The sequence below is a fragment of the Pleurodeles waltl genome, chromosome 1_2 (assembly GCF_031143425.1).
Source record: "Pleurodeles waltl isolate 20211129_DDA chromosome 1_2, aPleWal1.hap1.20221129, whole genome shotgun sequence".
In the NCBI taxonomy this organism is placed as follows: Eukaryota; Metazoa; Chordata; class Amphibia; order Caudata; family Salamandridae; genus Pleurodeles; species Pleurodeles waltl.
In genome coordinates this window covers 1101733988-1101757778 of record NC_090437.1, presented here as the reverse complement: position 1 = coordinate 1101757778, position 23791 = coordinate 1101733988, and positions in this window count along the sequence as shown.

Here is a 23791-nt window from a genome sequence, read left to right as displayed (position 1 = left end):
GGGCTTAAGAGTAACAACATAAGGTGGGATCTCAAGACAACCAACGTCATTCGGACCCGTAGCCCAAAGCGTTTCGGGAAGAGAAAGCAATTCAGGTGGGAATTGATCTTTTGATAAGTACATTGGACTAGTCATTTTCTGTCCTAGGGTGAGGTATACACCAGAAGGTGAACAATATATCGTAGCATGCATTCTTTTTAATAGATCTAAACCCAGCAGATTTTCACCACAACCATTCGTCAGAAGAAGCGGAGCTTCTAAATCATAAGGGCCTATTGAAACAGGCAAAGGGCAAGAAACTGGATTGCGAACAGGGGCGCCAGAAAATCCTACAGATACATTCGTTAAGCCAGACAAAGGTGCGCCAGGGAGTTTAGAATGAATGATAGAGCTTCTCATGGCACCAGTATCTAAAAGAAATGGCTCTGAAACACCCATTGTAGTGACATTAACATAAGGTCCATTCTGATCCACTGGAATTGACGTAACCCCCTTACTTTGTCCATGGCTGTCCAATTCAAAATGAAGACTTTCATTCCCTCCTTCAATATACTGATCCTCACTGTAATACTGTGTAGACCTAACATTTTGCTGATCAAAGTAATTTCCGGAATTTGGAGGAACAAAAGAACGCTGCCCTTGGGTTAACACACCTCGACCTCTACCTCTATTTGCTGACTGAAGACCACCACGACCTCGTGAAGCAGATGTTGCTCCATTACGCTGCAACAATGCCGGACAACTGTTCTTAAAATGACCTTCCTCCCTACAATAAGCACATTGATTGGGACCTAGCAAAGGTCTTGGAATGAATGGTTCAGGCTTTTGATACAACCTCTGAAACTGCGGAGGCTGTTGAAACTGAGGCTGAACATAACGAGGAGGATAAGCCTGTTGCAAGAGAACTTTAGTTTTTAATTCTTTCGTCTTTTTCTCTTGTTTTTCCCTTTCTTCTTTGTCTCTATTTTCATAATATTGTGCAGTAGCCAATATCTGGGCGGAAGAAGAAACTGCCCATGAACTCTCGGAGTCTTTTAGCTTGTGTGATAGTTCAGGAAGCAAGTTATATACGAACTTATCCACAAATAATCGCTGTCCCCCTTCTGTAGCCATATCTTGACCACTGTGATCAATGAATGTCTCCTCGAATCGGGTAAAGAAATCGGAAACACTTTCATCTTTCTTTTGTTTACATGCTGCTAGCTTATCCCAATTAACTCTCAAAGCAGGCATCATTGTTTTCATTAATGTAATAATCCTACCAGGGAGTTCTGAGATCAAAGCGTCGGGCTTTGCACCACCTACTTGACCTCTATCTGCGGCAATAATAGCGTTCCAATCGCCGCCTAATTCTTGAGCGTGATCTTCTCTACGAATTTTAGCCCATATTGTCTGTGGAACTACATTTCCCATCAACATGTCAATGTCTGCTCGATTCATAGTACATGCATCAACTGTTTGCGACAACTCTTTATAGTAACCAGCAGGATTTTTGCGTGGATCTGGTAGTGACTGTTTAAGTGCTAAAACTTCAGACCTTTTCCAAGGGACATGTATCCATATGCGCTGAAAATGCGCAGGAATAGCTGGATTAGCACCTGCTGCTGCAACTTCTTCCTTCCATATTGGAGAAACCTCTCTCATGGGATAGTTTTTCAGTGCTGTCCTAACTGAAGGATCAGAATCAGGAAAAGTCTGTGAGAACAATAGGGATCTGAAAGAAATAAGTGTTCTGACAGCGTTTTCAACCTTAGGACCCACAATAAGTCCTTTGTCAAAGTCATCCTGAACATCTAACAGATCCTGTGGGACCGAACCCAAATTCATATCCTCCCATTCTTTAGCGAGAGTATCGCACATAACTTTAAAAACATATCTCTGCGTAGGTGCATTCCATTGCAGAAAGGTGGACAAAATATCAGACGTACTATATTGGGGACCCTTCTTGATCCATCTACAAGCAAGTGAGTCCAATTTTTCTCGCTCTTCGGAGTCTGGGAATTGACTACGAGACTGTCTTCGAGAAAAAGCTGGAGACACGTTTAAAGCTTCAAAGAAAGGTGATAAGAGATCAGAGACAGTATCGGTAAATCGCTTACGCGTAGATGGAGAATTTGACATAAGGATAGGGGACAAGGTATTAGGTGAATTAACTAAAGGAGCATTAGGAATTGCCAAAGGAGCAGAAGGCAAAGGAGTTAAAGGCAAAGCTGGCATAGGCAATACTTGAGGAGGCAAATGTGGAAAAGCTGGAGCAGGCAGAAGCACAACTGGCGGCTGAACAGGCTGTAACATCGGGGGTGCATTAGCACCTTGTACATAGGGCGGAGGCAATTTCAATAAGTGGGACATTAAGGAATCTTCCTCAAAATCTTTTCTCTTATCAAGGGAAGAGATAGGCAACGTCGGATAGCATTTATCTATTGCCATTCGATGCTGTCTGTCTGAAATTTCCATTGCATTATCTATTTCATCATCTTTGAATTGCTGAGCAGCCTGTATAATCGTCATTCCCTGTGTTTTCCTATCTCGTTTCGCTTGTTTAATTTCTCTCTGTTTGGCTTCCTTACGCCAAAGGCGAAAAGAGTCAAACATTGCCGGCCGGGCTTTTATTTTAAATAACGTTGCTTCTAAATTATCTAGCACATCAGTTTCGAAACTACCATTTTCTGGCCATTTTAAAACACCATCTTTCTTTGTATATCGGGTCCATGTCTTATTAAAGGCAATAGGACCAACACCATGTTTAGAATAGAGCTCATATGTGGGAGTTCCAACCGAAGGAATCGGACAGGAGTCCTCAAGCTGGGAGTCCCTATTACAACCAAAGCAACAAAGTTTTCCAAACTTAGTCAGACCAGACATCTCACGATTTTTACTGGCTGTTCACAAACATCAAGGGGGTAAAACTTTCAGTTTACACAGCACAAATGCACTTACCCCTCGGCTTTGGCCACTGCAATGGCCAAATCTAAGAACCTAAGGACAAAACAAAGACCAAAATTTGTGGGCGCGACCCACCAAATACTTAACTAAGGATGTCTTCTTACACCAACAGAGGCCCGTCTATCGTCTCGCTTTACCATACATCATCAAAGAAAGGGCCAAGGCAGGGCGGCAGTCAGGGCAGCAGTCGTCAGTAGCCGTCAGGAAGGAGTAACCGCGCTGAAAAAGACCTTCGGACCACTTCGACATACAGGGGTCGCTTGACGTGGCTCGCGATTCCTCCAGAATTTTCTTGCGGGGTTCCTCACGACCTTCAGGCAGAACCGGTACCGCTGAAGCCGCCCCACGTTGGGCGCCAGTTGAAGAACCAGAACCTTTTGGGCCTGGCGGCGCAGGGTACGCCTAAAATCTCCTTGGATTCACCTGCCTCAACTAACAGAGACACGGGACACTCTGTCAGGCGTAAAAGATCAGATTTTATTAGCTGCAGCTAGTACAGTTGTCCAAGAAGTACACAAGGTATGTTCTCAGGAGACTGCCACTTTACTTTGTGGCGCACAATCTTATATACCGTATAAAAACATTTATTAACTACATACACTCCCAGAACACATAGAAAGGAGCCAGTAAGAATGATGTAAAGATAGAACAGAGTCAATAGAAATGTCGGAAAACAAGACAGAACAAAGTATCAAGTGACTTAAGGTTGCCTCCCCTCCAGCTGTGTTTGTCACCCCTCCCTTGAACTAATTCATTAACCGATCCACAACGAAGTTGCATGTGGTGCGATAAGTTTGTGTGCGTTTGGAGGACAGTTGTGAAATGAGAGAATACTAGCAAAGGACAGCGAAGGCCAGACGATAAGATAAGATCGGCGGAGAATAGTGTGAGCCTACAGATAGTTGAAACAAGGATTAGAAAACCAGACAGGGATTAGTGTACTCGGTCAGACCTTAATACCAGTCTTGTAAAGATAGAGGCAAAAGGCTGTTTTGAACACCATGTTGCAGAATAAGCAGAAAAGGCAGAATGGACTTCGTTCGCTGTGCTGCCTGAGTGAAGGCAACATAAAATGGCGGCGGGCCACAAAATGGCGGGTCGATACGATCGTATTAAAAATCGAATTTCCTCAAAGGTCAAGTGCTGGTCAGCTATAAGAAGATGATTGGGCTTGGCCGGCGCTTACCTTCAGATTTAGAAGAAATTTTAAAGAAAAAGTTCTGAGAAGATAAAGTTTAGCGGGACAAGGCTGCAGTTGGTGTCCGAGGAGGGAGCATCATTGACGGGGAGCTGCTGAACGAAGTAGCTGTGAACTTTTCTACATTCGAACTCAGTCACTTTTTTGAAAGACGAAAACCTCCAGTGGGACGAGGCTTGAGGTTATATCCAACTAGAGTTCCAGGAGGCTTGATACCCCTTTGGCGAAGGACCGCATAACAGGATTAGGCGGTGTGCATGCACTGTCTGCAAGACATGCTCAGTCTATGGGCTTTAACCACGCCCAATATTGCCATTCCTTCTTTGTTGTGCTTGTCTTAAACGCTTCCTTTTTATTGGTTAATTTTTCTAAATGTCCCTCCTTTGTGTGCTTAGTTCCCTCCCAGGCAATTTCACTGAGAATATTTTTGTTGGCCATCATACTACGTTCATACGCATTCATGCTTCCTCCTGTTACAGCATATGATGGCACCTCCTCCCGTCTGGGCATTGCAGCCTTAGTGTTCTTTAGGTTGTCAATAGGAATGTGTTCACACCACACCAGTGAACATACTATGTTTAGAAAGGCACCAATGGTTTCAGGTTTTGTTTGTTCTTGTGCCTCTGCTTGAGAGCTGCTAGCTGCTTCTCTGGTCGCAGTGGTAATTCCTCATTCCAAGTCCCTTAGGCAGTGCTGCAGCTGCTTCTCTGGTCCCAGTAGTAATTCCTCATCCTTAGTCCTCTAGGAAGTGCTGCTGGCTGCTTTTCTGGTCCTGTTGGTAATTCCTCATTCTAAGTCCTCTAGACAGTGCTGCAGGATGCTTCTCCGGTCTCATCGGTAATTTTTCATTCTAAGTCATCTAGGCAGTGCTGCTAGTTGCTTCTCTGGTACCAGTGAACATTTCTCATTCTTAGTCCTGTAGGAAGTGCTGCTAGCTGTTTCTCTGGTCCCAGTGGAAATTTCTCATTCTTCATTCTGTAGACAGTGTTGCAGCTGCTTCTCTGGCCCCATCAGTAATTCCTCATTCTAATTCATCTAGACAATGCTGCAAGCTGCTTCTCTGATCCCGTCAGTAATTCCTCATTCTAAGTCCTCTAGACAGTGCTGCTAGCTGCTTCTCTGGTGCCAGTGATAATTCCTAATTCTTAGTCCTGTAGACAGTGTTGCAGCTGCTTCTCTGGTCGAGCGGCAGTTACTCTTTCTAAGTCCTTTAAACAGTGCTGCAGCTGCTTCTCTGGTCCAAGTGGTAATTCACCACTCAGTGCTCTAGACAATCCTGCAAGATTCTTCTCTAGTTCTCCTCTCAGTGCTCTAGGAAGTGGTGCTAGCTGATTCTCGGGTCCCGTTGCTAATTCCCCATTCTAAGTCCTCTAGACAATGCTGCAAGCTGCTTCTCTAGTCACAATTGTAATTCATCATTCTCAGTGCTCTAGGAAGTGGTGCTAGCTGCTTTTCAGGTCCCGTTGGTAATTCCCCATTCTAAGTCCTCTAGATAATGCTGCAAGATGCTTATCTAGTCCCAACTGCAATTCCTCAGTCTAAGTCCTCTAGACAGTGCTGCTAGCTGCTTTTCTGGTCCTATTGGTAATTTTGCATTCCAAGTCCTCTAGGCAGTGCTGCTAGCTGCTTCTCTGTTTCTGGTGGTAATTCCTCATTAGGAGTCCTCTAGAAAATGCTGCTAGCTCCTTCTCCGATCTAATTGGTCATTCCTAATTTTAAGGTCTCTAGACAATGCTGCATGCTGCTTCTCTGCTCCCATAGGTAATTCCTCATTGTAAGTTCTCTGGACATTGATGCTTCTCTGGTCCCAGTGGTAATTCCTCATTCTTAGTCCTCTAAACAGTGCTGCTAGCTGCTTCGCTGGTTTCAGTGGCAATTCCTCATTCTTAGTCCTTTAGACAATGCTGCAGCTGCTTCTCTGGTCCCAGTGGTAATTCCTCATTCTAAGTCCTCTAGACAGTGATACAGCTACTTTTCTGGTCCCAGAGGTAATTCCTCATTCTTAGTTCTCTAAGAAGTGCTGCTAGCTGCTTCTCTGGTCCCAGTCATAATTCCTCATTTTAAGTCCTCTAGACAGTGCCACTAGCTGCTTCTCTGGTCCCAGTGGTAATTCCTCATTCTTAGTCTTGTAGACAATGCTGCAGCTACTTCTCTGGTCCCAGTGGTAATTCCTCATTCTAAGTCCTCTAGACAGTGCTGCTGCTTCTTCTCTGATCCCAGTTGTAATTCCTCATTCTTAGTCCTCTTGGAAGTGCTTCTAGCTGCTTCTCTAGTACCGTAAGTAATTCCTCATTCTAAGTTCTCTAGACAGTGCTGCTAGCTGCTTCTCTTGTCCCATCAGTAATTCCTCATTCTAAGTCCTCTAGGCAGTGCTGCTAGCTGCCTCTCTGGTCCCATGGGTAATTCCTCATTCTAAGTTCTCCAGACAGCGCTGCTAGCAGCTTCTCTCGTCCTGTCAGTAACTCCCCCATTCTATGTCCTCCAGGCAGTGCTGCTAGCTGCTTCTCTGGTCCCGTCAGTAACTCCTCCATTCTAAATCCTCTAGGCAGTACTGCAGCTGTGTCTCTGTACATACATTCACTATACTCCAAACCAAAACACATAGGTAAAAGACATTGTCATTTACAACACCAATAGCTCTAAGTCTCACAAATGTGAGACCTATTGCAATGCAAATGCTTGTTTTTTTTTAATCTCCCCCCTCTGATCACCCTTTTGGAAGTTCCCCCTGCACTGTCAGATGCCTTCTTGGACACTCTGGTGCTGACCTAGAGACCTGCTTCTTCAACAAGCTTCCTGGGGTCAGAAAAACTGCTATCCACTAGGAGAAGGCACAGCTCTGTAATGAACATGTGCTCCCTCTAAATCAGGTTGTACAGCCCAGTATAATCATTTACTTTGCTGCCCCTCCATTAGCAGTTCAATGCCTTGCCAGAGTAATCTAAGAGATCCACCCAAGACTGGTTTGGGAGTTTGTGGCTGCCCCTCAACCTCTGACACTATTTCTCAGGGGGCAGCCAAATTTAGCAATAAGTGTGGCTTTCATGGGGGCATATTTTGTCCGGTCATTATGCCTCAAGTGTGTGAAGCATGTTCTTCCCCACTGTGGACATGCACTCCATAACCTACCCTCCTTATAATCTTCTAGAAACTTGTGTACCCTGAGAGGTACCACATATGCAGAAAATCACTTGTCCATATAATCTCCTACTACATAATTGAGCACCACATCTCCAGTAAACACTGAAGGTATGCTGCCACTAATGTTGCTGGACTTTGCTTTCTTGGCTCCTAAGTCCAGCTCCCTCATATTAAGCTCATAGGCCATTCCTCTTTCTTGCATGGCCAATGTCTCCCTTGCCATGGCTTTCTCAACCTCAGCCTTCCTCTCATCTGCTTCCAGCTTCATCTTGGCCAGCTGACGTTTGAGTTCCCCCGCCACCTTACTGTTATCCAGCTCCGTTGGGGACAGACCTCTGGCAGACACACTGCTCACTGCCCCATCCCAGGCATTGTGGGTATTCACTGGAGTTGAGTTGGGCCCTCCCTGCATCTCAGGACCCAAAGCAGGGTCCTCAATCTCCTGATTGGTCTCTGAGAGTGCTCCCCCCCTCATCATCCTCTGCTGGGGTGGTCTGCCATCCCTGAACGTCCTCAAAGTCTATGAGGGCTACCTGGAGATTAAGGGCCAGATGTACGACCCAGAGTTTTTCGACTAGCAATTTGTGGCCCATTTGCGGGTCGCAAATTGCAAGTCGCAAAATCTAATGTACAACAGTGTACCTCACACTGTTTGCAATTCCCAATGGGGGTCACAGATTACGTACCTTATTAATATCCATGAGGAAGGTTGCAATTTGTGACCCCATTGGGATTGGCTGAAATCAAAGGGATGGGGGCCTGCTGGGGACCGAAGACCACCATGTCTGTGACTGCTTTTAAATAAAGCATTTTTTTTAAAATGCAGCCCATTTTCCTGAACAAAAAATGAAAAAATATTTTTGCATAACTCACAAAGGATTGGGTTACCACCAATTTGAAATTGGGGGTAACTGCGGTTGATTTGCGACTGCAATTGCGGTCACAAAACAATCATACATCCCACTGCGACCCTGGACGCCCCTTCCTAATTGCGAGTCTCAAATCCCCATTTTGCGAGTCGGTAATTGTGACCAACTCACAAAATAGGAATGGTACATCGTACCTGCCTATTTTGCGGTCGCAGACAGCGATTTTCACCATTTGTGACCACCGAAGGCCAACATACATTGGCCCCCTAGTTTGGTAGTCCTCTTGCCTGCCCTTGACACCTTGTTGCAGAGATTCAGTAGCTCAGCCATGATTTGGGTGTCAAAGTTTTTTTTTTCTTTTCATTAATTTTCATCCACAAATTTGTTTAACCCATACAAAGACCTTTATTCACTCCCGACGTGTGGGAGGGTCATGGAACATTACAAAAAACATTTGTGCATTTGCATAGTGATCTAATGCATAAATAACTGGAGTGGTAATATTTGAGTACAGTAAATGCAGATGGTGGCATACATTATCAGTATAAGGAAGCATTTGATTATTGAGAACAAGGGACATCTGGTTCAGAGTCAGAGGCTCCGAGGGGAATATCTCAATGGGTACCATCTAGCTCTGGGTCGTCCAGGGTCAAAAGGAGGTCTCTTAACGGCTGCGAAATGTCTTTCTGGGTGGGATGTGGGGAGGTTGGAGGGATGCATATAACTCGCTGTTGTGTCACAATATATGAGGCTCTGAAGCCAGGCTTTCACTGTAGGTGCAACTTTGGAACCCCAATGCAATGCTATCTCTCGCCAGACTTTCAGCAGTGCAATAGCTGCAAATTGCCTTAGACATTTAGTAGTGCCCTCAACATGGTCCAATAATGCCACCAGGGGTTCAGGAGTGATAGTCGCACCCAGCATCAATGTTAGCCCAGCAGATACGTCACCCCAGAATGCCACTATACTGTCACATGTCCAAGCCATATGGCCAAAATCTGCAGTAGGTGAATTACATTTGGGGCAAGCAGAGGAGTGCACCAGATCTAGTTTGGCAATAGGGAAAGGTTTGATATAAGCTTTATGGAGAAATATATAGGCCCTCATTACAACCCTGGCGGTCGGTGCTAAAGCGAACGAAATAACGGCAACAGGCCGGCGGGAAAAAAATGGGATTTTGAGCATGGCGGTTACCGCCATGCAAAACCGCCACTTTCACACACCGACTGCCAGGGTGGTAAGGACTGCTCGGCTGGAGACCTCGGTCTCCAGCCCAACAGTCGTCATTAGACCGCCGGCGGTATCAGGACCCCGCATACCGCCATGGATTTCGTGGGGTTTTGTACCACCACGAAATACATGGCGGTAGGCACTATCAGTGCCAAGGTATTCATTCCCTGGCACTGATTGGGGCCTCCCCCTCCCCTGAGTCCTTCCCCAACACCCACAACCCCCCTACCATCCTCCAAAGGTAGTAGGACCCCCTTCCCACCCCAGCCCCCTGCCCCCCCACACCCCCAGAAACCCCCACACACACACCCCCACACACCACTACATGCACGCTCACACCATTCACACACATACACGCACACCCCCATGCACGCATACATGCACACATGTACACATACATACACATCACAATTCACATACACACATTACACCCCCGCATGCAAACACGCACTCACACCCCCCCCTCTACACACTCACACGCACACCCCCATGCACGCACATACCACACAACACACCCCCACCCCTAATGGATGATCACCTTACCAGTTCCGGTGATCCTCCGGGAGGGAACAGGATCCATGGGGGCTGCTCTGCCGCCAGCACCCCATCACCAGAACACCTCCACGCCGAATACTGGGACGTTTTTTGGTGGGCGGTGTTCTGACGATGTGGCGGTGACGGTGGAGCAGCCTCCACTTCACCACCGACCACCAGAATGGCTGCTGGCGGTTCTCCATCCGAAAAAGGGCAAAGGGCTGCCAGCATTCATGATATAGTTGGCGGAAAACCGCCACCACTGGTGGTCTTTGGGCCGGAGGAACCTTGCCGAGGTTAAAATGAGGGCCATAATGTTTTATTTTGAGGGATACTGTGCATGTTTAGGCTCAACATCCTTACTACACCTTACTCAACAGAGGATATTTCTGCTCCTCCTCTCAGGCCCTCTGCACTTTTTGATCATGAATTGGAAGGCGGCTGAGACATTTGCAATATAGTTTGGATATTTATGACAATTCCCATTTTAGCTGTAATGATCAATGTGGGGAGTGTGAAGTCATCTGATGCCAATGGGTAAGAGTGCACACAGTGCACTCTGAAGACGGTGCAATACAAAATTATCCATGTGTGTGGCTGAGGTGAATTGGGCATCCTGCTCCATGAAAAAATGATGGCCGTCACGAAAAAGGTCCCCCCCGGTATGAAGATTTAAAGAGGAAAGGGTGCATTTAACCAACTCCTCCTGCGCAAGCGGGAGCCAAAGTTTATCTCCCAATGGGATTGCCAGGGAGTATAGGAGGCCTCATGCCAGGAGGTGTGCAAACGTACGCCAGGCCCAGCCAGTTGTAGTAAGCATCTGTATGTCTTTTGGGTCCACAGGTATTCCAGGTGGGAGAAGTGTCCATGGCGGGGTTTGGAATCCCTCTCTGGTATGAGGTATGGCAGGTGGGCACCCGTATGGTACCAATATATACATAGTGGCATTACACAGCCAGATATTAAAGCTGAAAATGAGGAACCCCAAATCCCCTGCTCTCATTCGGGAGTGTTGGAAAATGGGTTATTGGTAAGGGCAGGTAGGTACCTACACTTAGCAATAGGCCACTAACCTCCACTAAGGTCAAGTTAGGTCTCAGTAAATTAAACCCAGCTCAACCCTTGGTAGCTTGGCAACGAGCATCAAGGCTTAACTTAGGAGACAGAGGGGGTCATTCTGACCCCGGCGGGCGGCGGTTGCCGCCCGCCTGGCGGGAACCGCCATTTGGCCGCACCGCGGTCAAAAGACCGCTGGTGCCATTCCAGCTTTCCCGCTGGGCCGGTGGGCGCTACCCAAGGTAGCGCCCAGCGGGAAGGAAGCCTGCAACACTGAAGCCGGCTCCGAATGGAGCCGGCGGTGTTGCAGGCGTGCGACGGGTGCAGTTGCACCCGTCGCGCTTTTCACTGTCTGCTAGGCAGACAGTGAAAAGCATGCTGGGGCCCTGTTAGGGGGCCCCTGCACTGCCCATGCCAGTGGCATGGGCAGTGCAGGGGCCCCCAGGGGCCCCTCGACACCCGTTACCGCCAGCCTCTTCCTGGCGGTGACAACCGCCAGCAACAGGCTGGCGGTAAGGAGGTCAGAATCCCCATGGCGGCGGTGCTTGCAGCGCCGCCATGGCGGATTCGCCCAGCCGGGGGTAAACCGGTGGGAAACCGCCGGCCCCGGTTTTCTGACCGCGGCTTTACCGCCACGGTCAGAATGGGCAAGGAAGCACCGCCAGCCTGTTGGCGGTGCTTCCGTCATTCGAGGCCCTGGCGGTCTTTGACCGCCAGGTCGGAATGACCCCCAGAGTGTAAAGCATTCAAATATCACAAAACAGTAATTAAATAAAACACAGGAAACAGTGTAAAAATCCAAAACCAATTTATAAAAATAGATTATATTTTTATCTTTAAAATGGCACAAAAATGAATAAAATCGGATATGGGGAACCGGAGATATGAATTTTTAAAGAATTTTGGTTTTTTTTAGCACCCAGAAACAAAAAGCGCCAATCGGGTCATCTGGTTGCACCTCGACCGGGGCAAAGTCAAAGTTTAAGGCCGACCGCGATGGAGCCCTGCTCGGCTACAGGCTGCGGGAGGCCTCGGTTAAAAGTTTACCTTCACACTTAGGGGGTCGAAAGACCGCTGGGGCCATTCTGACTTTCCCGCTGGGCCGGCAGGCGCTAGCCAATATAGCGACCGCCGGCCCAGCGGGAAAGAGGCCTGCAACACTGAAGCCGGCTCCGAATGGAGCCGGCGGTGTTGCAGGTGTGCGACGGGTGCAGTTGCACCCGTCGCGCTTTTCACTGTCTGCTAGGCAGACAGTGAAAAGCAGGCTGGGGCCCTGTTAGGGGGCCCCTGCACTGCCCATGCCATTGGCATGGGCAGTGCAGGGGCCCCCAGGGGCCCCAGGACCCCCATTCCCTCCATCCTGTTCCTGGCGGTAAAAACCGGCAGAAACAGGGTGGCGGGAAGGGGGTCAGAATCCCCATGGCGGCGTTGCTTGCAGCGCCGCCATGGCGGATTCGCCCAGCTGGAGGAAATCCGTCGGGAAACCGCCGGACCCGGCTTTCTGACCGCGGCTTTACCGCGCAGTGGTTTTTTCGATGATTTTCTTCAGCGGGACGAACCTGCCTGTCCAACCCGACCTCCTGGAGCCCTTCTCCGGATACGCGATGCTGGAATCCTTGGTGGAGATTTTTACCTTCGGACTTAGTCTCGTTTTCTGAGATTTTCTTTACTGGGACGAACCAGCAAATCAGGCCGGGTCGCGGTTGAGGCAAGCCGGCTAGAGTTGCTGCGGCGGGTCGGTCCCTCTATGGAGCTTTTTTTCAAAAGTTGTCCAAACTTCTCCAAACTTCTGGGGCTTCTCCCAGATGTCCTTTTAAGGTTCTTTTGGGGTCCACAGCTCACCACAAGAGTTCAGAAGTTCTGAGATGTCCTTGGGGGGTGCGGACTACAACTCCCAGAATGCACCTGGGGCAAACTCCTTTTCGGCCACTGGACAGTGGTCAGCTGGTCGCTTTCTTCAGGAGTTGGTGCAGGGGACTCTGGTTAGCAATTTCTTCACCTGTAGCAAACAGGGAGTCCCTCCTTGAACCAGTTGAAGCCAGGCAAAGTACCTCTTGAGGTGAAGCCCAAGTGTGCAGCTGGTACAGTCCTTCTGAGTGCAGGTTCCCGGTGCAGGCCAGGGGTCCAGCAGGGCAGTCCTTCTTCTCCTTTGGTTCTTCCTTGTTGGATGTGGTAGGGAACTGAGGTGTGGATGCAGGTCTGCCAGTTTTATCCTTGCTCCTGGGTGAAAAGTAGGGGGGTCCTGGTTCTCCAATCAGGTGCAGGGTCCTTCCCCCTGTGATGACCACTTCCTGGGAAGTGTAGCAAAAATCAATCCCAGGAGGCAACATTCTCCAAAAATCCATCATGGCTGAATCTGATTTTAGGAGGTTACATCTGGCTGAGCCCACCCACTGGTGTGGCTAAAAAACATAAACACACCCCTCTCCTGCCCTCTCCTAATCTAATCAAGGGGGCACCTAGTTGTCTGGGGTTGTAGGATGTGGGGGTGTTGCTGGTTGCTCCAAATGTCCTTCTCTGCCTCTGAAGTCTAGTTTGGCAGCCATCCCCCTTCCTGCCTCACCATCTGCTGAGGGGAGATTCCCTCCCACGGGCACATTCCTTTGTGTGAAGCCAGGCCACTTCACATCTCATCAAGGTAGCCTGGCTAGGCTGCTAAAGGCTGGCCAATCAGAGCACAGCAGCAAAAACAATGCAGGGCTGAAATTGGCAACTTTTCAGGTAAAGTTTAAAACTCTTTTCCTGAACAAGTTAGATTAAATCCCACAACTGGAAGTTGTGGGATTTATTACAAAAATTAATTTGATACCAAACTCTTGGTATGCATCATTTAAGGAGACTTTAAAAATTAAAATAAAGTCTCCCCATTCTAGCCTATGAAGGCCATTTACTACTATGAGGGAAAAACAAATTTGTCTGTTTTTACCTCACCAGGGCTTATAAAACTATTTTTATAAGGTCCCTGCTTATAGTTACATGGCACCCAGCCCTAGGGGCACATAGGGCACACCTTAGGGGTAACTTATATGTACAAATAAGGTAGTTTAAGACTTTGGAAATACTTTTAATTCCAAAGTCGAATTTGCATATAACTTTAATTTAAAAGCAGCCAGCAAGGCAGGCCTGCCTTTACAATGGCACAGGGCACCTCAGCAGTGCACCTACTGGTGCACTACCTATGCTGTGGTCCCTAAACCTACATGCGCTACCATATACTAGGGACTTATAGGTAGGTTAACTTAGCCAATTATAATTAGCCTAATTTGCATATCCATTTTACACAGAGCACAGGCCCTGGGACTGGATAGCAGTACCCAGGGCACCATCAGAGTCAGGAAAACAACAGCAAAAAGTGGAAAATGGGGGCAAAAAGTTAGGGGGCCTCTGCAATCAGCCCTGTTTTCTCACAGGGAGTGTCAGTATCTCTAAATGGATTTGGGGGCATTTCCCCTCTCATACCAGGTGCAACAATGAGCTCCTGAGTGTTGCTAAGAATGAATTAGTCAAAGGGATTGGGATATTCTGAAATAAGTATAAAAAACGTGGTAGTACCACAATCTTGAGAATGGCAATACGTCCTGCCATGGACGGAGGAGACGTATCCACTGGTCGATCTGCATGTTCATCTTATCAATGGTGAGTACGTAATTTAGTCTGATTATCTGCTCACTTTTGCGATTGATGTATGTACCCAGATATTTAATGTGGTCACTACACCAGAAGAGGGGGAACTCGCAGTCCACAGGAGTAGCCAATCCATGAGAGGAAACAGGTCTGATTTATTCCAGTTGATATGCAACCTGGAAAAACCACCAAATTGGTAAATCTCCCATAGTACCAGGGCCAGATTATCAGGAGGGTGTCTAAGGAACAGTAGAATATTACCTGCATAGAGGGAGATTAGCAATGGGCTGGATCGGAAAGGCAGGCCCCTATGTAAATGTAAGTATCGTATAAGTGGGTGCATGGCAATAATGAAAAGCAGGGGTTTCTAGTCCCTTTACTGGGACCGTAGGGGACATCCGATGAAAGGTTGAGAAACTCTGCACAGGTTAAGTGATGTGGATCGGTGTGGGACAAAACCAGATAGGGCAGATTAAATAATTTGGAAGGCGATTGGCCAACAGTTTAGCCAGGATTTTATTGTCAAAATTCAATAGAGATAGTGGTCAGTATGAGCCACATAATCTGGAATCTTTGCCAGGCTTTTAAAACAAAGTGATCACCAGAGGTGAGTCTCCTGCAGAAACACCAGCTGTGCTCCGCGTCTAGTTTAATATTGCAAGGTCTGCTTCCCTTTTCGGGGATTGTTAAGGCCCCTGATAGTCCAAGAAATAAAGGTTACTTCCAAAATTAACATCTGTCTGTAGGTAGATTCAGTCATCTGTGCACAAAGGAACCTGACATATATGTCTTGGAGGGATGAACATAACCAAAATAAATCAAACAATGATAAATCATGCTGTCTGCGAACTTTCCCCACCCCACCCCCTACCTACACCCAACAAGAAGATGCCCGGTGAAACCCTAAACTCACAACAGAAACATAACAAAACCTCTACTCGGTGTGGTGTGGTGCCAGCCGTGGAGGGGTGGCAACACAACGGTGGGAAGCCCCCATTGCGGAAGAGAACACTCAAGCAAGTGGTATAGAAATGAGGTGTATCTCTTTACTAAGCAATTCGGACAAATCCAAGGACTGGTGCAGACGTTATCATCCAGATAGAAGATCCTGAGGCACCGAAAAAAAATTCAAATAGCTCAACCCTCATAGACACCACGGGCTAGTTTGTGGGGAACAAGCCCACACTGGATGCCCCCTGGGTGCATGGCAGCAATGTCTCGGTGAGGAACGAGTAATTGGTGGTATGTCTTTGGAGTGCATTTTGCAGAATTCTATCACCTCCGTATATGTTTGCCAAATATTTGTGGCCTGTCATGAACGTCCACTCGAAGCTTGGCAGGGTAGACCACGCCGTATCTGAATCCTAGCCTGCGGAGGGCATTCTTCGCATCTTGGAATTTTAGCCTGGCCTCCTGCACCGCCACAGAGAAGCTGGGATAGATAGAAATCGTTGCGCCCTGATACTACAAGCCTAAGATTAGTGTTGTGCTCCCTATAACTCAAGAGGCATGCAATGATTGGCCACAACAAATCTCCAGGTACTGGATGAGGGGCAAGGGACCTTTGAGAGTGATCCACCACAAAAGTGGAACTGAAATTACTGTGTTCAGACAACTCTGTGACTAGGCCCTCGATGAAGAGGTCCATGTAGCCTGTGGCTGTCGTCTCAGCTACACCCATTATGCGTATACTATTGTGCCGTCTTCTTGCTTCAAGGTCCTCATTCTTAATGGCAACAGTATTTAGGTGTGAATCCAATTTTTCTAGCCTCTTTTCGATTTTGGTGGTGGGGTCTTTAACTTGTTATATCTGGTCCTTTGCGTGCTCCAGCCGAGTATCCTGCCTGTCTAGGCATTCCCCCACATGATCAAGGGGATCAGCAATGGCGTCAAATCAGGCGTCAATAGCCTTGAAAGCCACACAGAGCTTGGTCATGATGGTGGAGGCAGTCACAGACTGGTCCATTTTAACGCCCCCAGTAGCTCCCATCTCCAACGATAATGGTGTCTCCTGTTCAGGTGTCTGCTTATGTTTTACAAATGGTAGTTTCTATTGTTTAGGATCACCACAACCCATCATTGGCAGGAGGGGAGAGAGCCCACCGGAGTGCGGTTGGCAGGCAATTCAGCGATAAGGTCAGTGGCTGATTTAAAAGGCCCTTTGCATGGAGTCAAGGGAGGCCCCGCGCCACACACAACACCAGTGGATTGCAGCACCAGTACGGCCACGCAGCCCCAGGCATCCAGCAGGACAAGTACTCAATCAGTACTTCATACGGGGTCTCAGCATGCACGCATATCACCAGTGGTGAAAAGGAAGCCTCTGCTCTGGAGTTCGTTCAATAAGCAGATATGCCTCTGCGGAGATCAGTACTACAGCAGCCTGTCGCAGACCAGGCCTGCAACCATGGGGTAGCCAGGCACCCCGGGGCCACCAGACAGCCGCATGCCAACCTCGATCCTGGGCCTTGGGTAATGCATTAGTCCACACTGGCAAAGATGGGAGCAGTCTTGCCGCCCCTCCGCCCCATCTGGTACTGCACCCTCACCTTGTGTAGCACCATTTTTCTTAAATATGCCCCCTAGTCGCATGAGACTGGGTCAAAGTAAAAAAATATGGCCAACTGCAATGGAGTGTGGGTCGAATACAAGAAGTGGATTGGGGCCGGTAGGTGCTTCCCTTCAGACTTCTGTTCTGTTCGGAGAAGATAAACTTTCACAGTTCAAGGCTGCTGGTGGATTTCAATGACTGAACGTTGTTGTTGAGTAGCCGATGGATGAAGCAAGAGTGAAGATTTCTATGTTTGGTCTTAGTCACTTTTTTGGAAGTCATAAATCTCCAGTGGGGAAAGGTACGAGGCTGTAGCGGATGAGAGTTCCAGGAGGTGGGAAGCCCCTTTGATGAAAGACTGCTAAACATAATTTGCTGCTGCACAGAAGAACGTAGAGGAAACTGCTGCAAAGTTAGTCCAAATGCCGATGCATTTTGGGTAGATAGACAAGAAGGTTGGATCCGGTCTACTCTCTTTAAAAATTTCCCAAGCCCCACGTTTTGTATTTTGGCTACCTTGGCATGGGTGTAGGATTTGAGGGGACCAGCTTGGGGGGTTAAGACTCACTCAGGCTGGGTCCAAGTGTGAGTTCAAGATAGTGGAAGCCTGTTATGTCCCTGTGGCTTTGAACAGGAGGATAGCAAACTAACCCTTGGAGTTGCTCTGGTAGTCCTGGGTTCAGATGAAGAAGCAAGGCTTAAGAAGCATAGCAGGCCTCTGAGCATTTAAGGCAGGATTCAGGCAGAAAAGCAGTCCTTCCAGGTGAAACAAGGCAGTCTTGTGGAGGACACAGAAGGCCACGGCAACAGGCAGTCCTCTGAGAGTCATTCCGCAGGTCCATAAAGTGAACTGAAGAGTAGGCCTGAGCGCCCTAGTTTTATATATACTAGGTGCCTCCTTTGAAGCAGGAGAGGTTTCTAGAGATTTCTCTTTGAAGTGCTTGGAACTTTGTGACTCTCCTGCGCTGGCTCCAGGCTGGCTGCAGGGACAATGTAGTGGTGACAAGCCCTTTGTGTGAAGGCTCATTACAGTTTCAGTTGTAGGTGGGACTGTGCCTAGCTCCACCCTTCATCCTGCCAGCTGATGGCCCATTTAAGCACACCCAGTCCCTTTGTGACTGGCTTGGAGGAATTTACAAATTTAACTGACAACTACATCTAGCCATCTGACATAAGCAGGCTGCAGGCATCAAACGGAAAGGGCAGGAAAATGTCAATTTTCTATAGTGTCATTTTCAAAATCGTAGTTTAAAATCTGACAATACCATTAAACAGAAGGTGTAAAATACAATTACATAGATACCAAACATGAAATGCCTATATGTTCCCAATCAAATGTTAGCACTTATTAAATGTAATAAGGCAACCCAATGTTATCCTATTGGACAGGTAGGCCTCACAGCAGTGAAAAATTAATTTAGGAGTTTTTCACTAAAAAGACATGTAAAACAGAAAGGTACATGTCCACGCTTTCAATTTTAATGCACCATGTTTTATGGGCTACCTATGGCCTTCTTAGTGCTGACTGATACGTTAAAAAAAAGTTGAGTGAGGGTTTGCAAGGGAGCATATTACTGAGTCTGATAGGCAGTTTAAAACTGTATTCAGGTGGTAACTGCAGGCTTGGAACATGTTTTAAAGGGCTACTTAAGTGGATGGCATGATAAGGGCTGCATGCCCACTAATAGCGTTTAATTTACAGGTCCTGCGTATATGGTATAACACTCTACAAGGGACCTGTAAGTAAATTAAATGGGCTAACTAGGTGTAAGCCAGTTTTACCATGTTTAGGGGAGTGAGGCACTGCTCAGCAGTGCTAATGTGCACAGTTTTCGAAGGGCAACAAAAATTAATTTCAACCAAAAGGGAACGAAACAAGCAAAATAGTTGGGATAAGACTACCCGAAGGCTGAGAGATCTAATAGGGATCAACATCTTACTTTATGTTAAAAAAAAACTCAGAAATTTGGTAAGAAAAACAAAGATTAAAGGAATATCATATTTACCTTAGTGCGCAAGTTACAGTTACGTGAGATAAGTATAATTAACAAATTGAAATGGGTTTGTTTGTATTTTAACTGACATTTTCACCTAACTTTAATCTCCCTTTAACCTACATATATATATATATATATATATATATATATATATATATATTATTTTTTTTAAATAAAATAGCGACTACAAGTTTTTGTGATCTGGAGTTGTGTCCATCCCCTAAAGCACATCATTTTGGCATGCATCCTAAAAAATTGTCTACAGATCCAAAGACACTGCCAAATTGCCAGCCTGTCTCCAACTTCCCCTTTACCAGCAATGATGTGAAAAGGGAAATGTGGCAGTTTGAACTCTCCACGACCATAATTGTGAATGTAGAACCTTCAAAGGCACTGAAACAGTCCTCGCCAATATAGGAGTAGAGACCTTCTTTTCCACAGCTGAAGATAAGAAGACAGTTCTTCTACTCCTTGCTCTCTCTGTGACCTACAACACTTTCAATCACAAAATACTGTACAATCACAAAATACTGTATAAAAGGCTAACACACTAGGCTGGCATAATCTGGGCCTGTTCTGTCTTGACACATATCTGTTTTTTACCAAACATACCCAAAAAAATAGTCTTAACAATAACAGTGACTCACAACGGTCGTCAAAGATCAGCTTTCTCCTGTGTGACCTTTAATATCTACACAACAGTACAAACTGAATTTCCAAATATACATGAATGGCATGAAAATCTGCATAGGCTACACAACAATCAGTCAATCAAATATTTTTAGAGCGTGCTACTTACCCATAGTGTCACAAGGCACTGATGGGCATGTCCTCGGAGTTCAATCAAAGAGCCAAGTCTTAAGGTCTTTCCTGAGTTGAGGTAGCAATGGGGACTGTCTGAGGTGAAGAGGTAAGGTGTTCCAACCTTTTGCTGCCAGGTAGGTAAAAGATTATCCTCCAGCTGAGGACTTCTTCATGCGGTGTACGTTGGTGAGCGACTGCTGGGAGGAGCGGAGAGGTGATGCAGTGGTTGAGATAGTTGGGTCCGATGTTGGGAGGGCTCTGTAGACGTGTGTAAGGAGTTTGAAGTTGATCCTCTTCTTGATGGTGAGCCAGTGGAGGTCTTTCAGGTGTTCTGTGGTGTGTTCTCAGCGGGGGATGTTCAGGATGAGTCTGGTGGTGGCATTCAGAATTTGTTGCAGCTTGCTCAGGTCCTTCTTGGAGGTTCCGGCATAGAGGGCGTTGCCCTAGTCAAGTTGGCTCTTGATTAGGGCATGTGTCACGCCCTAAATAATCCCTTAGGGTGTGTGTCAGACTAAATTATCCCTCCAACATCATCTTGTGTTTGGACGATGTGCTCCACCACATAAAATAATACTTCCTCTGATAGAATACACCAATACTAAGATCCAGGTCATGTGAGAAGCCAAACTCATCTTTACTCTTTGACTGCCGCCTTGGACTAAGAACTCTACATTGAACTGCTACAAAGCTAGAAACCTAGGGATACTTTTTCACTCTGAGCTTTTGTTTGTCCTCAAGTCAACATAGTGTTCAAGGACCTCACCCTTTTAGCTCTCACTACAACATAAGATCCGTCTGCTATTCCAAACTGACCATTGCGTTGAATTGAAAAGAACCCTTGTCATTGCACGATTGGATTACATAAACATCACCTATGCTGATTTCTCTAAGAAATATGTTGACAGTCTATAGAACCAGGCAGTCAGAATGAACAGGGGTCAAATTCAGAGAATGTCAGACATGGACACTCCCTCATTTACTGCTAATGCTGCTATGCTCTTTTTCTCTGCCAGCAAGGACTATGGCCCTTATTTATGGGGTTTTAGCTTAGAGCAGCACCGCATGTCATCTTGCATGCTGCTCTTTGCCAAAGTGAAAGGGCAGGAATGTGCCATATTTATGCAATAAGGTGCATTTCTGTCCATTCCCCCTGCACTGGTGCTGTTATGGCAGCCTAGAGCCAATGCAGGCACCCTTGCATCATGGTGCAAGGGTGCCTGCATTGCATGCAGGATTGTTTTTGTGCAGGAGGGGGCACCTTCCTGCACAAAAAAATCCAGAGACGTGTTTTCCTCTTTCTACATGTGCTGCAGAATGCAGCACACATGGAAAAAAGAAAATAACAAGGAGAAATAAAAAGATTTATCCTTGTTAAACCTCACCTCGGGAGGCGCAAGGTTTTGGTGCTTCCCCGGGTTTATGTGATTAAATAAATCTGGCGATGCATCAAAATTCATTGGTGCTGCATGGGAAAACTCACTGTAACGCCCATAAAATGGCTTTGCGTGGCCCCATAGATATGGTTGACAGGTTTACATTGCCAGAACGCCACAAAGCATGAGGATCTGGCAGTGCAAGCCTCTCATAAATAAGCCCCACTATTACTTCACCACATTGTAACACTGCCATGCACTTATGTTTATGAATTGATATTGACTCTATTTTCACCCAGTGGCTTCTTACCTTTATGCAGCACAGAAGGTTATGTGGACTTGAGGTAGACAGCATAATGCCTGAATCCTAGGAGTAGGTTAATTGTTAGCAACTCAATGTTGCCACATCAAGTCTGAACTGCTCCATCTTTAAATCGAATATGCACCGTACTTAACCTGTAATCTCTTGCAGTAATCTCGTGCATACAGCACTTAACTCGGGTTCACTGGGAAACCCTTAAATTGTATCGCCTCCCTTATAGAGCGTACACAATTGGCACTTATGAGACAATTTTGTTACCTAGGAAGAGTAGTATCATCACACTGTGTAGGTATCTAGCTTGTGTAGGTTGCCTTTGCGAGACACTTCTAATCATCCAAGAAGAGTAGCGGATCACTGAACATCGATTCACAGCCGATGAGGTCTATAAAGTTGCAAATATGCTGCTTTCTGAACTTCCCGCTACATAATTTGTGCAACTTCCAAATTAATGATCAAGCTATGCAACCAAGGGCCTCTGGTGACTGGAACAAGAGCAGTATTTACCATATCCAGAATGTTCTTCCTTCGCCTTGGGCAAGAATTTGGAAATCTCCTATGTTGTTGCAGCAGTGACGCCGAAAAGCGTATATGATTCATGCCTTACTTGCACTGAGCACTTTGTTAGTTTTATTTGACACTATTTAGCCTTCCAGTAAGAGTTTGTAATTTTCCTAAATTCAGTGCTTAACTTGTAAAAAAAGAAGTCCCAGGGCCCTCGTCAGGAGGGCATTGCAGCTTGCGTTACCCATTGCCCGTGCTGCAAATTACAGTACCTGCATGATTTCTAACCATAGCAGTGCTACAGGTGTGACAGTTCAGACAGCTCTCAAAAGCAATAAGAATGGCTTATGCGGCAGGTATAATTTAGGTTTTAATGTATTTTGAATTAATAAACAACTGCTGTTCTGTTCATCTCTAAATTGCCTGTGGCAGCTGTCATAAGTACCGCGTGCGGGTGCCAAGCACTGGAAAACACTGGCTCAAATAAACACTAAGTTGCTTTGTTGCCTTTATACTTCTGAATGATGCCAATTTACTGTTTATACTCATTATTATCGTATTAATGCTTTAGAATGAGAATTTTATTATTTGCATATGGTATGGCTCATGCATATAAGCTGACACAATAAAATCAATCAAATAAAATCCTCATTTATTTGGACTCTAAACTCTCCTTTCTCTCCATTACTGTAAATTGTTATCTTTTTCAGCACTCTGAAGTTATGAAAAGGTAACGTGTTGGTTAAAAGACTCTTACAAAATTAAATAAATGAAATAAGCGCAATTCCATAATCTGATTTTAAGGGCACAGATAGGCCTTCGTTCTTCTAGCCAGACTAGATCATGGGAGTGACCCATTAACACACTTTTATGAAGTTCTGTTCCTTCCATCCAGCCATCCAGCCAACTGTATGGGTTTTAATCCATCCAGTGCTTTAAATGGGGCGGTACTGTCCGTACTGAGTACCGGCATTGTTTTATTTTGATAGGTAGAGTACCTGCGCTCCTCAAGAAAAACGCAATACTTTTAATTGGAGAGTACCGGCACTTCTCAGAAACAAGCAGGTACTCACGTACACAGTACCAGCACTTCTATTTTTCCATTTCAAGCACTGCATTTCACCTTTGGTACTCTGATTCAACCATCCAATCTCATTCCACAGACCTGATCTGCCTTTGTCTGCAATAATTCCTAGGGCAAATAATTCCCACTTTAACTTCCAACATAAGCTACCTGAAGGAATGGGAATGACATGATTCAGAGGGAAACTGTGGTTCCCATGATGGTGTCACCTTGAAATGTTACCTCTTATACGCAAATTAAATGTGTGAGTAAAAACAGGTAAGTAATGGTCACAGCATACAGGAACTGGAAGAGGAATGTCGATTATCATCGTTACTCACAATTTATGAGTTCACAATTTTAAGGCCTGGTATTTCAACATCCTGGATGTACAGACAGCAGTGGTATTTTTGAGAGTGAAAATCCCAATTTGGATGTCCCACTAAGGTAAAATTTAGGGCCATATGTACGAACACATTTTCCCATTGACATAGAATGGGAAAAACCCTTTGCTACATCTGGCCCTTAGTGCCTTATTGTTCCCTTTTAAGCCATAGTTTTATTGAACATCTCCTGCCTGGC